The 14,126-nt window shown below is 50.5% G+C and overlaps 1 protein-coding gene across 1 annotated transcript in view; it reads left to right on the forward strand.

Moving 5' to 3' along the window:
- Positions 1 to 14,126, forward strand: part of TLR5 (toll like receptor 5) — a 21,382-nt gene continuing 7,256 nt past the window's right edge. The window contains exons 1-2 of the mRNA XM_045587089.1: positions 1 to 103; positions 12,197 to 12,348. The gene's annotated coding sequence lies outside the window, so the exon portion shown is untranslated. The remainder of the gene's footprint in view (positions 104 to 12,196; positions 12,349 to 14,126) is intronic.

Genomic DNA, 14,126 nt, shown 5'->3' on the forward strand with positions numbered 1-14,126 from the left:
ACAGCGGCTATTTTTCCCGCGGGACCCACTGCCCCGGGCGCCGCGGGGACGCGGGAGCCGAGGCAGAGGCGCGGGCCGCGGCGGGGAGACCCCCACCCCAGAGGTGAGCGCCCCGCGGCGGGGGGGACGGGTGGACGGACGGGCGGGCGGACGGGCGGGCGGGCGGGCGGGCGGCGGATCCTGGAGTCGCGGGGGCCGGGCTGCCCGGGTCCGGCGTCCCTTCCCTTCTCGGGCCATTTGGGCTCTTTCTAGCCCCCACCCCCCCCCGCACGGGGCGTCCCATGTCTGACCGCGCTCTGCCCCGTCCCGGGGGTCTCGTGGCGGAGTTGGGGGCCCCTAGGCGGTGTTGGGGTCCTTGGGCGGTGTTGGGGGCCCCTGGGCAGTGTTGGGGGTTCCGTGGGGGTGTTGGGGGCCCCTGGGCGGTGTTGGGGGCCCCTGGGCGGTGTTGGGGTCCCTGGGCGGTGTTGGGGGCCCCTGGGCGGTGTTGAGGGCCCCTAGGCGGTGTTGGGGGCCCCTGGGCGGTGTTGGGGGCCCCTGGGCGGTGTTGGGGCCCCCGTGGGGATGTTGGGGGCCCCTGGGCGGTGTTGGGGGGCCCCTTGGCAGTTTGGGGGAGTCCCTGGGCGGGAAGGGGGAAGAGGAAAGAATGTGAGACCTCCTGCCCGGCGGGCGGCAGACACGGGAAGCTCAGCTGTGGGAATCCGGGCTTTCCCACCTGGGCACCCTCTTCCAGACCTTCCCCTCCGCACCTGGGGCTGGCAGGTGGGCCCGCTCTCTTCCCCCCGAGAGGGAGCCAGCGCCCCAGCTGGGCCAGGGGGACCCCAAAGTGCCGGGGCTTGTATGTAACCCCCACCCCTGGCCCAGGGAGAGCAGGGCCAGAGGCTCCCGGCAGGCAGGGTTGGCCTTTGTACTTAACAAAATAAAAAGCGGATGAAGGTGACAGCTGGGGCCCCGGGGCCCGCGGCTGGGGGACACTTGCTAGGGGGGAGGGTGGGCTCGGCTGCTGGTCTTGGGGTGAGCAGGTCCCAGGAGGCTGCCGAGGCCACGGGGAGCATGGACGGGGGCTCTCCCTGTGGCGGGGAGGGACAGTCCCCTAAGCTTGGGACGCCCTGGCGCCCACAGCGGCCCAAGCCCCGTGTCCTCTGCTGAGCCATGGCCGGGCCAGGGCCGTGTCCTGGTGGAGCCGAGTGCCTCTGGGACGCCGTCCTCTCCCTCGGGACCTGAGCGAGGTCCCGAGATGATATGGGGTCACCGGTCAGCTGCCTGGGGAGCCGCCAGGCCCTAGCCCAGTGGTCGGCAAACTCATCAGTTCACAGGGCCACATGCCAACAGGACAACGATGGACATTTCTTTGGAGAGCCACATTTTTTAAACTTAAACTACATAGGTAGGCACATTGTGATTAACTTAATCCGCGCATACTCCTAAGCTGGCCTCTGCTGAAGTCTCAAGGGGCCAAAGCCACATGTGGCTCTCGTGAGACGCAGTTTGCTGACCACTGCCCTAGCCAGTCGTAGCCCCGAGCTGGCCCAAGGTCTCCTGGACCCCCTGGCTGGGCCCGCTTTGCCCTGTGCCCCGAGCCCAGGGGCCAGCAGCTGCCCAGGGTCCGAGGGAGCCAGCCCCTCGGTGGTGGGGCTGTGGGGAGGGCCCAGGCCGAAGTCCTAACCAGGCAATCCGTGTGGCCACCCCCGGGCGTGGGGCCTGCCTGGCACCCCCATCCTGAGCGATGATGTCCCAGGGTCACCCCTAGGGCGTCACCCCTCGCCTGGCTGCACAGCCGCCTGGTTTTGTTTGTGTCGGAGGAATCGGGTCCAGAGCCGCCTGGTTTTGTTTGTGTCGGAGGAATCGGGTCCAGAGCCGCCTGGCTGACCCCGCTGATCCCGAAGGGGAAGTTGCCTTTGCCGAGTGTCCGAACCCAAACAGGCCTGTTTGCTTGCCTCTGGGGTGCCTGTTTACTGGGTCCCGGTGTGTCTGTTTTATGTTCGTTTTTGTGGGAAAGAACGCGGACGGCAGATCCACATCTTGGGTCGGGCCTCGAGCTTTGGGGGTCCCCACGCTGGGCTTGCAGGCCGCTCCCCCCCACACACACACACTGTGCAGGCCAGGGGGCACTGTGCCTGCCCTTCAGAAGCTTCCAGGTTTAGGGGGGAGACGGACCCAGCGCCGGGAAGTGGGAAAACCTGAGCATCACCTGCTGGTGGAGAGATGCTGGCCGGGCTGCGGAGGCCCCGAGCTCCCAGCCTCAGAGGCTGTGGGCACCACGGCCAGGGCCAGGGTCCGAGGCCCGGGGCTCATGGGAAGCTCAGGACAAGCTGGGGCCTCGCCACCCTCCACATACAACCCTGTCTCCCTGCCTCCCTTTCCTGTCTCCTGTCACTCTTATGTCCCCTGCCGCCCTGACCAGGTCTTCGTTGTTTTTTAAAATATATATATATTTTATTGATTTTTTTACAGAGAGGAAGAGAGAGGGATAGAGAGTTAGAAACATCGATGAGAGAGAAACATCGATCAGCTGCCTCCTGCACACCCCCCACAGGGGATGTGCCCGCAACCAAGGTACATGCCCTTGACCCGAATCGAACCTGGGACCCTATAGTCTGCAGGCCGATGCTCTATGCACTGAGCCACACCGGTGAGGGCGGAGGGCACATATCTTTGCATATAAATGATTTGGAGTTTTCCGGGAACATACCCAGGAGTGGGGTTGTGAGTCGGATGGCAGCTTTGTGTTTGATCTTGTGAGGAATGGCCAGCCTGCTTCCCGTGGCGGTTGTACCAGCCTGCAATCCTGCCAGCAGGGGCTGAGCGGTCCCTCTTCCCACAGCCTCTCGGGCACTCGCTGCTGCTTGTCCGGTTGATAATGGCCACGCTGGCAGGTGTGAGGTGTTAGTTTTGATTTGCATTTCCCTGATTGCCGGGTGAGGTGGAACAGCTTTCCATACATCAATTGGCTGTTTGTCTTCTTGGGAGATGTGTATTCTCGGGTCCTCTGTCCACTTGTTGATTGGATCGTTTGTTTGTTTTTTATTTTTAATACATTTTATTGATTTTGTACAGAGAGGAAGGGAGAGAGATAGAGAGCTAGAAACATCTATGAGAGTCATCGATCAGCTGCCTCCTGCACCTACCAGGGATATGCCCGCAACCAAGGTACATGCCCTTGACCGGAATCGAACCCGGGACCTTTCAGTCCCCAAGCCGACGCTCTATCCATTGAGCCAAACCGGTTTCGGCTGGATCGTTTGTTTGGTGTTGAGTCTTATTAGTTTTTAAAACATTTTGGAAAGGAAACCTTTATCGGAGCTACTGTTTGCAAATGCCATCTCTCGTCTGGTTGGCTGCCTGTCTGTTCTGTTGTCCTTTTCTTTGCTGTGTAGAAATTTCTTAGTTTGATATGGTCCCACTCGTTTGTTTTTGCCTTTTTAAAAAATATATAAATATTTTTATTGATTTCAGAGAGGAAGGGAGAAGGAGAGAGAGATAGAAACATCAGTGATGAGAGAAAGTCATTGATCAGCTGCCTCTTGCATACTCGGTACTGGGGATGAGCCCGCAACCTGCACAGAGTTACAATAATCAATCCCTTGATGGATTCGAACCCGGGACTCTTCAGTCTGCAGGCCAAGGCTCTAACTACTGAGCCAAACCAGCCAGGGCTATTTTTTGCCTTCACTTCCCTTGCCTTTGGGGTCAAGTTCATAAAATGTTCTCTACGACCCAGGTCCATGTGTTTGGCCCCTGTATTTTCTTCAATGTAACTTACTGTTTCCAGTCTTACATGTAGGCCTTGGCCCCATTTTGAGTTAATTTTTGTCCACGGGGACAAACTGCAATCCAGCTTCATTCCTTTGCATGTGGCTTTCAGTGTTTCCAGCACCGTTTATTGAAGAGACTGTCTTGACTCCAATGTGCATTTCTGGCTCCTTTGTAGAAAATTACCTGTTCGTATACCTGTGGTTTTATAGCTGGATCTGTTCTGTTCCATTTACCTGTGTGTCTGTTTCTCCTCCAATACCATGCTGTTTTGATTATCGTAGCTCTGTAGTATAATTTGAAGTCAGGTAGCATGATGCCTCCAGCTTCATTCTTTTCTCTCAGAATTGCTTTGGCTATTTGGGGTCTTTTGTGGTCCCATACAAATCTGATAAATTCTATTTCTTTAAAAAAAATGATATGGGGGATTGCATTAAATCTGTACATGGCTTTGGGCAATATGGCCATTTTAACTAGATTGATTCTTCCAATCCATGAACACGTTATATTTTTCCATTTCGTCGTGTCTTTTTCAATCTCTTTTAATAATGCATTGTGATTTTCAGTATATAGGTCTTTTGTATTCTTTGTAAAGTTTATTCTTAGGTATTTTATTCTTTTGCTTGCTATTACAAAAGGAATTGTGTGTTCTTTTCCATTTTTTTTTTTCTGAAGTTTTGTTGTTCGTATACAGGAAGGTGATGGATGTTTGCAAATTGATTTTGTATCCTGCAACTTGACACTATTTGTTTATTGTTTCTAATAGGTTGTTTGTTTGTTTTTTATAGAGTCTTTAGGGTTTTCTAAGTACAGAATCATGTTGACTGCAAAAAGTGACAGTTTGATTTCTTCTTTTCCCGTTTGGATGCCTTTTATTTCTTTCTCTTGCCTTATTGCTCTGGCTAAGACTTCTAGCACTCTGCTGAATAAGAGTGGAGAGAGTGGACATTCTTGTCTTGTTCCTGATCTTGGGGGGAAAAGCTTTCAGTTTTTCGCCATTGAGTATGATATCAGCTGAGGATTTATCATATACTAGAGGCCCGGTGCATGAAATTCATGCATTGGGAGGGAGGGATGTGTCCCTCAGCCCAGCCTGCACTCTCTCCAATCTGGGACATTCCTCTTACAATCCAGGATTTCTGCCTCTCAACTGCCTGCCTGCCTGCCTGCCTGATTGCCTCTAACCACTTCAGCCTGATCACCCCCTAAACGTTCCATGCCAGCCTGATCAATGCCTAACTGCTCCCCTGCCAGCCCACTTGTCCCTAACTGGCCTCCCCTGCCACACTGGCCACCTCTTACTGCCCATCCCTGCCAGCCTGGTTGCCCCCAACTGTCCTCCTCTGCAGGCCTGGGTCCCCCCCAACTGCCCTCCCTTGCAGGCCTGGTCCCTCTCAGTTTCCCTCCCCGGCTTGCCTGATCACCCACAACTGCCCTCCCCTGCTGGCCATCTTGTAGCGGCCATCTTGTGTCCACAAAGGGGCAACCATCTTTGACCACACGGGGGTGACAATCTTGTGTGTTGGAGTGATGATCAATTTGCATATCATATTACCTCTTTATTGTATAGGATGGCCTTTATTATTTTGAGGTAGTTTTTTTTTCTATTCCTATTTCATTGAGTGCTTTCATCATAAACTGATGTGTCTCATCACATGCTTTTTCTATGTAGAAGATGAATATGATTGTATTTAAGATCATCTTTGTTTATGCTTTCTTTTGCTAATGTGGTGTATTATGTTGATTGATTTGCGAATGTTGAACCATCCATGTGCCATGCAATGGATCCCACTTGATGGTGATGCATTATTTTTTGGATGGACCGTTGTACTCTAGCTGCTAGTGTTTTGTTTAGGATTTCTGCATCTGTATTTATCGGGGATGCTGGTCTGCAGGTTTTTTTTTTTGTGTGTGAACTTTGCCAGGTTTTGGTAACAGGGTGATATTGGCCTCGTAGAATGGGTTAGAAAATATTGCCTCTTCGATTTTTTTGGGGGGTGAGAGTTGGAAAAGGATAGGTTTTAATTCTTCTTTGAACGTTTGGTAGAATTCGCTGGTGACACCCTCTGGTTATGAACTTTCGGGGAGATTTTGGGGAGATTTTTGATGGTTATTTCCATTTCCTCACAGCTGATCAGTCTATTTAGATTTTCCCGTTCTTCATGATTTAGTCGATGACGGTTATATTATATATTTCTAGGTCAGTGGTCAGCAAACTGCATCTCGCAAGCCACATGTGGCTCTTTAGTGTCTTGAGTTTTTAGCAAAGGCCAGCTTAGGAGTCCCCAAATTAAGTTAATAACAATGTACCTCCCTATATAGTTTAAGTTTTAAAAAAATTTGGCTCTCCAAAAAAATTTCAATCGTTGTCCTATTGATATTTGGCTCTGTGGACTAATGAGTTTGCCGACCACGGTTCTAGGTTATTGAAGATGGTGGCATAAAGTCTTTTACAATATGCTGGTCTGATCCTTTGTATATCTGTGATTTCCGAGGTGATGTTTCCTCATTTGTGATTTTGTTTATATGAGCCTGTTTTCTTTTTTCCTTAGTGAGTCTAGCCAGGGGTTTGGCCATTTTATTGATCTTTTCAAAGAAACAGCTCTGTGTCTTATTGATCTTTTTGTTCTCTATCTCGTTTAATTCTGCTCTGTTTATTATTTCCTTTTCTCTTTTTCTAGTGCTTTACGGTGTGCTGTCAGGTCGTTTACTACGGTTTCCCTTATTTCTTGAGCTAGGCCCATAATGACAGAAACTTCCTCTTATTGCTGCTTCGGCCGCATCCCAGTGGTTTGGCTGTGTTGTGTCACCATTCCTGTTTGGCTCCATATAGCTTTTGATCTCATTTTTTTATTTCTTCTCTGACCCAGACATTTAAAAAATATATATTTTATTGATTTTTTACAGAGAGGAAGGGAGAGAGATAGAGAGCTAGAAACATCGATCAGAGAGAAACATCGACCAACTGCCTCTTGGACAACCCTTGCTGGGGATGTGCCCGCAACCAATGCACAGGCCCTTGACCGGAATTGAACCTTGGACCTTTCAGTCCGCAGACCGACGCTGTATCCTCTGAGCCAAACCGGTTTCGGTTGACCCAGACATTTTTTTTAGGGCCATGTGGTTTAATCTCTTTGTTTTTGTGGGTTTCTTGACTTCCTTTTCTAATTTCCAGGTCAGGAAACTTGCTTGGTATCCTCTCAGCCTTCTTGAATCTCTTGGTTCTTGTTCTGTGACCCAGCATATGCTCTGTCCTCCAGAATGTTCCCTGTGCGCTGGAGGAAAATGTAGAATTTGATATTCTGGGAGGACAGCTTATGTACATGTCCGTTTTGTCAATTTGGTCTAGTGTTTCATTTCAGCCGATATTTCTTTATTGGTTTTCTGTTTGATTGATCTGCCTAGAGCTGTCAATGGAGTATTAAAGGTCTCCAACTATGATTGTGTTTTGATCAGTTTCTTCCTTTAGTTCTGTGAGTAGTTGTCTTATATATTTTGGTGCTCCCTGTTTGGGTGCAAATATATTAAGTGTTATGCCCGGAAAAAAAAAGAAAAAAAAAAAAAGGTGTTTTTTTTGTTTGTTTTGTTTTCATTTTTTTAAATTAAGGTATTATATGGGTACATATTTTCCTATTGCCCCCTCCTACCCCACTCCCATACATGCCCTCACCCCCCAGTGTCTTGAGACCATTGGTTATGCTTATCTGCATGCATATAAGACTTTCAGTTGATCTCTTATCTCCCCCACCTCTCCCTAACCTTCCCGCTGTAATTTGACAGTCTGTTTGATGCTTTACTGCCTCGGTATCTATCTTTTTGTTCACCGATTTATAATGTTCTTTACTATCCACAAGTGAGCTGTTTCCAAATCCATGCTGTTGTAGATTGTGCTGCTATGAACATAGGGGTGCATATATCCTTTCTGATTGGTGATTCTAGTTTCTTAGGATATATTCCTAGGAGTGGGATCACTGGGTCAAATGGGAGTTCCATTTTCAGTTTTTTGAGGAAATACTGCTCTCCACAGTGGCTGCATCAGTCTGCATTCTCACCAGCAGTGCACGAGGGTTCCTTTTTCTCTGCATCCTCACCAACACTTGTCAGTTTGTTGATTTGTTGGTAATAGCCATTCTGACAGGTTTGAGATGGTACCGCATTGTCGTTTTGATTTGCATCTCTCGGGTAATTAGTGACTTTGAGCAGGTTTTAATGTATCTCTTGGCCTTCCTTCTGTCTTCTTTCAAAAAGATTCTGTTTAGGTCCGTTTCCTATTTTTGTTGTTGTTGTTGTTGGATCATTTATCTTCCTTTTATTAAGTTGTATAAGCTGTCTGTAGATGTTGGAGATTAAACCTTTATCAGTGTTTATGTTCTCCCATGCAGTGGGCTTTCTTGTTGTTTTTGTTGACGGTTTCTTTTGCTGTGAAAAAGCTTTTCATTTTGATGTAGTCCCATTTGTTTATTTTCTCTTTAGCTTCCACTGCCCTAGTAGCAATAGCAGTGAAGAAGTTTATTTCCGCGTATGTCTGAGATTTTGATGCTTGTGGATGCCACTCGTATGTTTATGGTTTCCTGTCTTACGTTTAAGTCCTGTATCCATTTTGAATTTACTTTTGTGTATGGTGTAAGTTGGTGATCTAGAGCAGTGTTTCCCAACCTTCTCTCATGATGAGAATCACCTGGTGGAGTTGTTAAACCACAGATTCCCGAATCCCAACTAAGAAGTGCTAAACTAGAATTTTTGAGAACATATAGGTAAAATTGCATACCTAACTTAGTGCTCTGTATATAAAATCTGTCTTAGAGCACTAGTTAAGTATACAATTTTATCTATATGTTCCCAAAAATCCTAGTTTAGCACTTCTTAGTTGGGATTCGGGAATCTGTGTTTTAACAACTCCACCAGGTGATTCTCATCATGAGAGAAGGTTGGGAAACACTGATCTAGAGGAAAAGGGCGGGTTCCCACCCTCAAAATATTATCTGCCCCCAAAGCATCTACTGAAGGCCGGGGCATACATTTTATGGATTCATTGTATTGGTACATCCGCCATCGTCTTAGATATCTTCACCATCTTCCCGGACAGACTTGCACACTTGCCAAGAGGGAGGGTGACGAGGGTGCTCATAGGAGCGTGCCCGGGTCTGGCTGCCGTCACAGCACTGGGCACGTCTCATCAGACGTCACGGGCCCATCCCAGCTCACACTATGCCGCTGTCCGCACACAGACACGGGACAAGGGACGTGCCTTGTCCGGGGACCCAGATCGTGGAGGAGGCTGGAGCCCAGGTTCCCCCTGTTGCAGCCCAGGGCCCTTTCCTTCCTTCTTCCTTCCATATATTTTTATTGATCTCAGAGACCAAGGAAGAGGGAGAAGGAGACAGAAACATCTATGATGAGAGAGAATCATGGATCGCCTGCCTCCTCCACACGCCCCACTGGCGATGGAGCCTGTAACCCAGGCCTGCGCCCTGACCGGGAATCGAACCCTGACCTCCTGGCTCTTAGGTCGATGCTCAGCCACTGAGTCACGCCTGCGGCCGGGCCCAGCCCAATGCGTCTGCCAGGATCCCAGGCAGTCACACCCACAGGAAGTACGAGCCAAGTCTCTGGCTGGCTCCACCCCACTCAGCACGGGGCTCAGCCTCCCGGCAGCCTGCCCAGGGCGGGTCCCACACTCCATAAGCCTCCCTGCGGGCACGGAACCTGGGCACGGAGCAGGACCGGGGCTGCCAGCAGGGGTGGGGCCCCCAGCCCGGCCTGGCCCTGCGCCCGGTCCCTGGGTGCAGCCCATGGAATCGTCTTTCCACCCCTGCACCCAGCGGGGCATGGAGACCCTGGGCCACTCCTGCTGGCCCGCCCGCCCTCTCTCCCTCCCTCCCTCCCTCCTCTACCCCCACCAGCGGGTGTCTCCACAGCTGCACAGCTGGCTGGATTTGATTCCCCCTCCCCCCCCCCCCCCCCCCCCCCCAAGCAGGTTCCTCTTGGTGCCTGCAGACTCCAGATTCCTGCCAGGAAGGTCCTCAAGTGTTTTCTAATCTCTGCTCCCATTTCCATCCTCTCTGGCGGATCACAGTTTAGTAAGGTTTCTTTTCCCCGTCCGCCCCCCAACCCCCCCCCGCCCCCCAACCCCCCCCCCCCGCCTCCACCCACCCACCTGCTCCCACTTTGCACCACCATCCAGATGATTCCTGCTGCTCTGAGCACCCTGTCCCTGGGGCACTTTTAGGGATGTATTCTGAGACCCCCGGCTCCCGGCTGCTCTGGCTCGGACCTTGCAGCTGCCCATCTTTCCCGGCACTATGCTGTGCCCGTCCAAACACCAGCGTTGGCCGAGCTGCATTCGGGAAGCCTAGCAGAGCTGCTACGAGTGCCTGGACCTGAACACGGTCTAGATGTGCAATTCATTGGTGAGCTATTTCTCACCAGAGATTAAAAAAAATTTCCCCCCAAATATATATATATTTATTTACATCGTAATGTAAATTTTAATATATTTTATTGATTTTGTACAGAGAGGAAGGGAGAGAGATAGAAACATCGATGAGAGTCATCAATCAGCTGCCTCTTGTATACCCTCTACTGGGGATATGCCCGCAACCAAAGTACATGCCCTTGACCGGAATCGAACCCGGGACCCCTCAGTCCCCAAGCCGACGCTCTATCCATTGAGCTAAACCAGTTTTGGCTCAAATATCTTTTTATTGATTCCAGAGAGGTACAGAAATGGGGAGAGAGATAGAAACATCAATGATGAGAATTATCGATTGGCTGCCTCCTGCATGCTCCCCACTGGGGAGCAAGCCCGCCACCCAGGCCTGTGCCTTGACGGGGAATCGAACCGTGACCTCCTGGTTCCTAGGTCGCTGCTGAACCCCTGAGCCACACCAGCCGGGCCCCAAGGATTTGGAATGTGGCGTGCTGGTTGTGTGCGTTCAATCCTCGCCCGGAAGGGATTCTTCCTTTGCATCAGGTGCCTTTGGGTTTTGTATGAAGCGTGCATTTGGGTTTTCAGCATCCTGTCTAGGACAACATCAGTGCCTCTGGCTGCTGTGCTTGGTGCTCGTGGTTCTGGGGGACCCCTCCTGCAGGTGCTGGGGACCATCGGGGCTGCTTGCACAGAACGTCCCAGGCGTGCGGAACAGAGGAGCACCAGCTCCACCCCTCCTGGTTCCCCTTCAGTGGTTTCTAGAAGGAATACATTCCTGGTGAGGTGCCATTGCCTAGAACCCAGTGGTTCTCAACCTTCAAATATAACGGCCCGTGCATACAGCTCCTCATGTCATGGTGACCCCCAACCTCCTCATGTCATGGTGACCCCCAACCATCACATTATTTTCGTGGCTACTTCATAACTGTAATTTTGCTACTGTGAATGAATCGTAATGTAAATTATCTGTGTTTTCTGATGGTCTTAGGCGACCCTGCTAGCAGTTATCACCCTGTCTTGACCCACAGGTTGAGAACCACTGCTGTGGAGCCTAAGACCAAAATTACAGTTAGGAAGTAGCATTAGAAAGGTTGAGAGCCACCGGCCTCGAATCCTTAGGCCCTAGACGGTGTCTGTGTACTGAACACCTGGATGGATCTCGAGAATTCTAGTGTTTCCTGTTCTAAAGCTCGTGGCCCATCATGGGAATTCTTTAAATAAGATAACTAGCTTGTAAGAACATGTGGTACGCAACTTCAAAACGCAGTGGTTATTTCATGGTAAAGCGTGCCTTTGGCATTCATGGAAAATGTTTTTTGTCCTCGTTCAATAGAAACTTACCTGGCCACTGGGTAAAGTTAGCAATACAACTACCGGCCCACAATGTGTTAAGCGAGCAAGACACAGTGGAGCCTTACACTGAGTGGCCAGATGATGATAATCTCTGAACACACAATAATCCGATTATTCAGTGTATATCCTACATAATAAAAGGTTAATATGCAAATTGTCCACCTTGAGGTGACAGGGGAGAAAGCTGCCCTTTTGATTTGCTGGCGTAGATGCCCACCTTTTGAAGCAGAGCTGGGCCTGGCACCCCCTCAGCTCAGAAGTGCCACAGGCTCTGCCTTGCAAAATGACCTTCATCTTTGCCCATTAGAATTCCACTCAATAGCCCTAGCTGGTTTGGCTCAGTGGATAGAGCATCAGCCTGGGGAGTCCCAGGTTCGATTCCGGTCAAGGGCACAGGCCTGGGTTGCGGGCTCAATCCCCAGTAGGGGGCATGCAGGAGGCAGCCGATCCATGGTTCTCTCTCATCATGGCTGTTTCTATCTCTCTCTCCTTCTCCCTTCCTCTCTGAAATCAATAAAGAAATGTATTTTTTTTAAAATTCCGCTCGGTAAGAGACACACCTAAGTTTTTAAATCCTCCTGCAGAGAGAACTGCTGGGCGCTAAGGAAAACACGTGCTATTTTCTGTTTCATCCTCTTAATTGGATTTCCTGTTTCTCCTTAGGCAGCCGAATGCCCGTTTCCTGGTTCAGGGAAAACACTGGCCGCCACCGTCCCTGCGTGGGGCTCTGTCGTCTCGGGACCAGGAGTCCTGACACCACCGGGGCCGAGGGGGAAGGAGCCCCTGTCCGCGGCGGCTTGTGTGAGCGCCGGGAGGTAAGGACGAAAATACATCTTCTTCACGGCATCCGGGGGAGAGCAGCTCTGCTCCCCGTCATACAATAAGTCAGGTGCAGCAGAGAGAATGCAGTCAAGCCGAAACCGGTTTGGCTCAGCGGATAGAGCGTCAGTCTGCGGACTGAAAGGTCCCGGGTTCGATTCCGGTCAAGGGCATGTACCTTGGTTGCGGGCACATCCCCGGTAGGGGGTGTGCAAGAGGCAGCTGATTGATGATTCTCTCTCATCCATGTTCCTAACTCTCTATCCCTCTCCCTTCCTCTCTGTAAGAAATCAATAAAATATATTAAAAAAAAAAGAGAGAATGCAGTCAATAAAGTTATAATAACTTTATTGCACCGTGACAGATGGCTACGCGGCTGATTGTGGTGACCAGCAGGTAAGGTAAGCAAATGTTGAGTCGCCATGTTGCACACCTGAAGCTAATGTTTGTCCACTGTGGTTAAAAATGAAATCTGAACGCCCGGCGTGGCTCCGTGGTTGAACATCCACCAATGAGCCAGGAGGTCACGGTTCGATTCCCGGTCAGGGCACAGGCCTGGGTTATGGGCTTAATCCCCACTGTGGGGTGTGCAGGAGGCAGCCAATCGATGACTTTCATCATTGACATTTTTTTTTTTTTTTTTTAGGATTTAAAATTTTTTATATAGGTAACATTTCATACATGTGTAAGGACATCTGTACAATAAATTCCTAGAAGTAGGACATTGCTAATCATAGGACATTTGCATTTAACATTTTCATAGATAATTTTTATCAAGTTTTTTTTTTTAAGTTTGAATAAACAATTGGGTTTTTTATTTATTTTTTTAAATTAATTTCTTTATTAAGGTATCACTTATTTGTCCTCAATCCCCCATTCCAATTCCAAACCCCCACCCCTTTTTAAAAAATATATTTTATTGATTTTATTTATTTATTTTTTTTTACAGAGAGGAAGGAGAGGGATAGAGAGTTAGAAACATCGATGAGAGAGAAACATCGGTCAGCTGCCTCCTGCACGGCCCCCACTGGGGATATGCCCACAACCAAGGTACATGCCCTTGACCGAAATCGAACCCGGGACCCTCCAGTCCGTAGTCCGACGCTCCATCCACTGAGCCAAACTGGTCAGGGCCATCATTGATGTTTCTCTCTCTCCCCCTCTCTGAAATCAATACAACTTAAAAGATAAATAAAATGATCACAAACACTACTAATGGGGAACATAGGAGTGGGGTGATTAAGTTGTGCGACCTTCAGGCCCCTTGTCCTCAAGAAATGTACCGTGGGAGGCAGGGGGTGGGGCCTAATACGGTGAAAACGCTCTCCTGGGGCCGTAAACAGAACGTCGGGGGAGGGAGACGGGTGTGCCTGTGGGCCTGAGAACTACTCCATGGAGGAGCTGGCCGCTGGAAGGTCAGCCGGCCTCGGAGAGCAGATGAGACAGATAGAGGCACTGAAGCCCAGGGACCAGCCGACGCCGAGAAATGGGATGGATGCCAGCTTCCGGGAAAGCAAGCTCTTCCTGGTGCCCAGGGCAAGGCCAAGGGCACAGCCAGGGAGGCGGGTCAGCCTGCCGACATTGGCCACCACCGCCCAGAGGCAGCCATCCTCTACAGCTCCCAAGGCCGGGTCCTCCCAGGGGCCCAGGCCTGGCGTTCGGGGTTAAGGACCAAGCGTTGAGTTGGCACAGGAGCAGCCCTGGCTCCCGCCAGGGGGACGGGCAGGCTCACCACCGTGGTGCCCGAGAGCAGAGGTGCCAAATTTCTTTCCTT

Source organism: Pipistrellus kuhlii, unplaced genomic scaffold (assembly GCF_014108245.1).
Source record: "Pipistrellus kuhlii isolate mPipKuh1 unplaced genomic scaffold, mPipKuh1.p scaffold_m20_p_25, whole genome shotgun sequence".
Lineage (NCBI taxonomy): Eukaryota > Metazoa > Chordata > Mammalia > Chiroptera > Vespertilionidae > Pipistrellus > Pipistrellus kuhlii.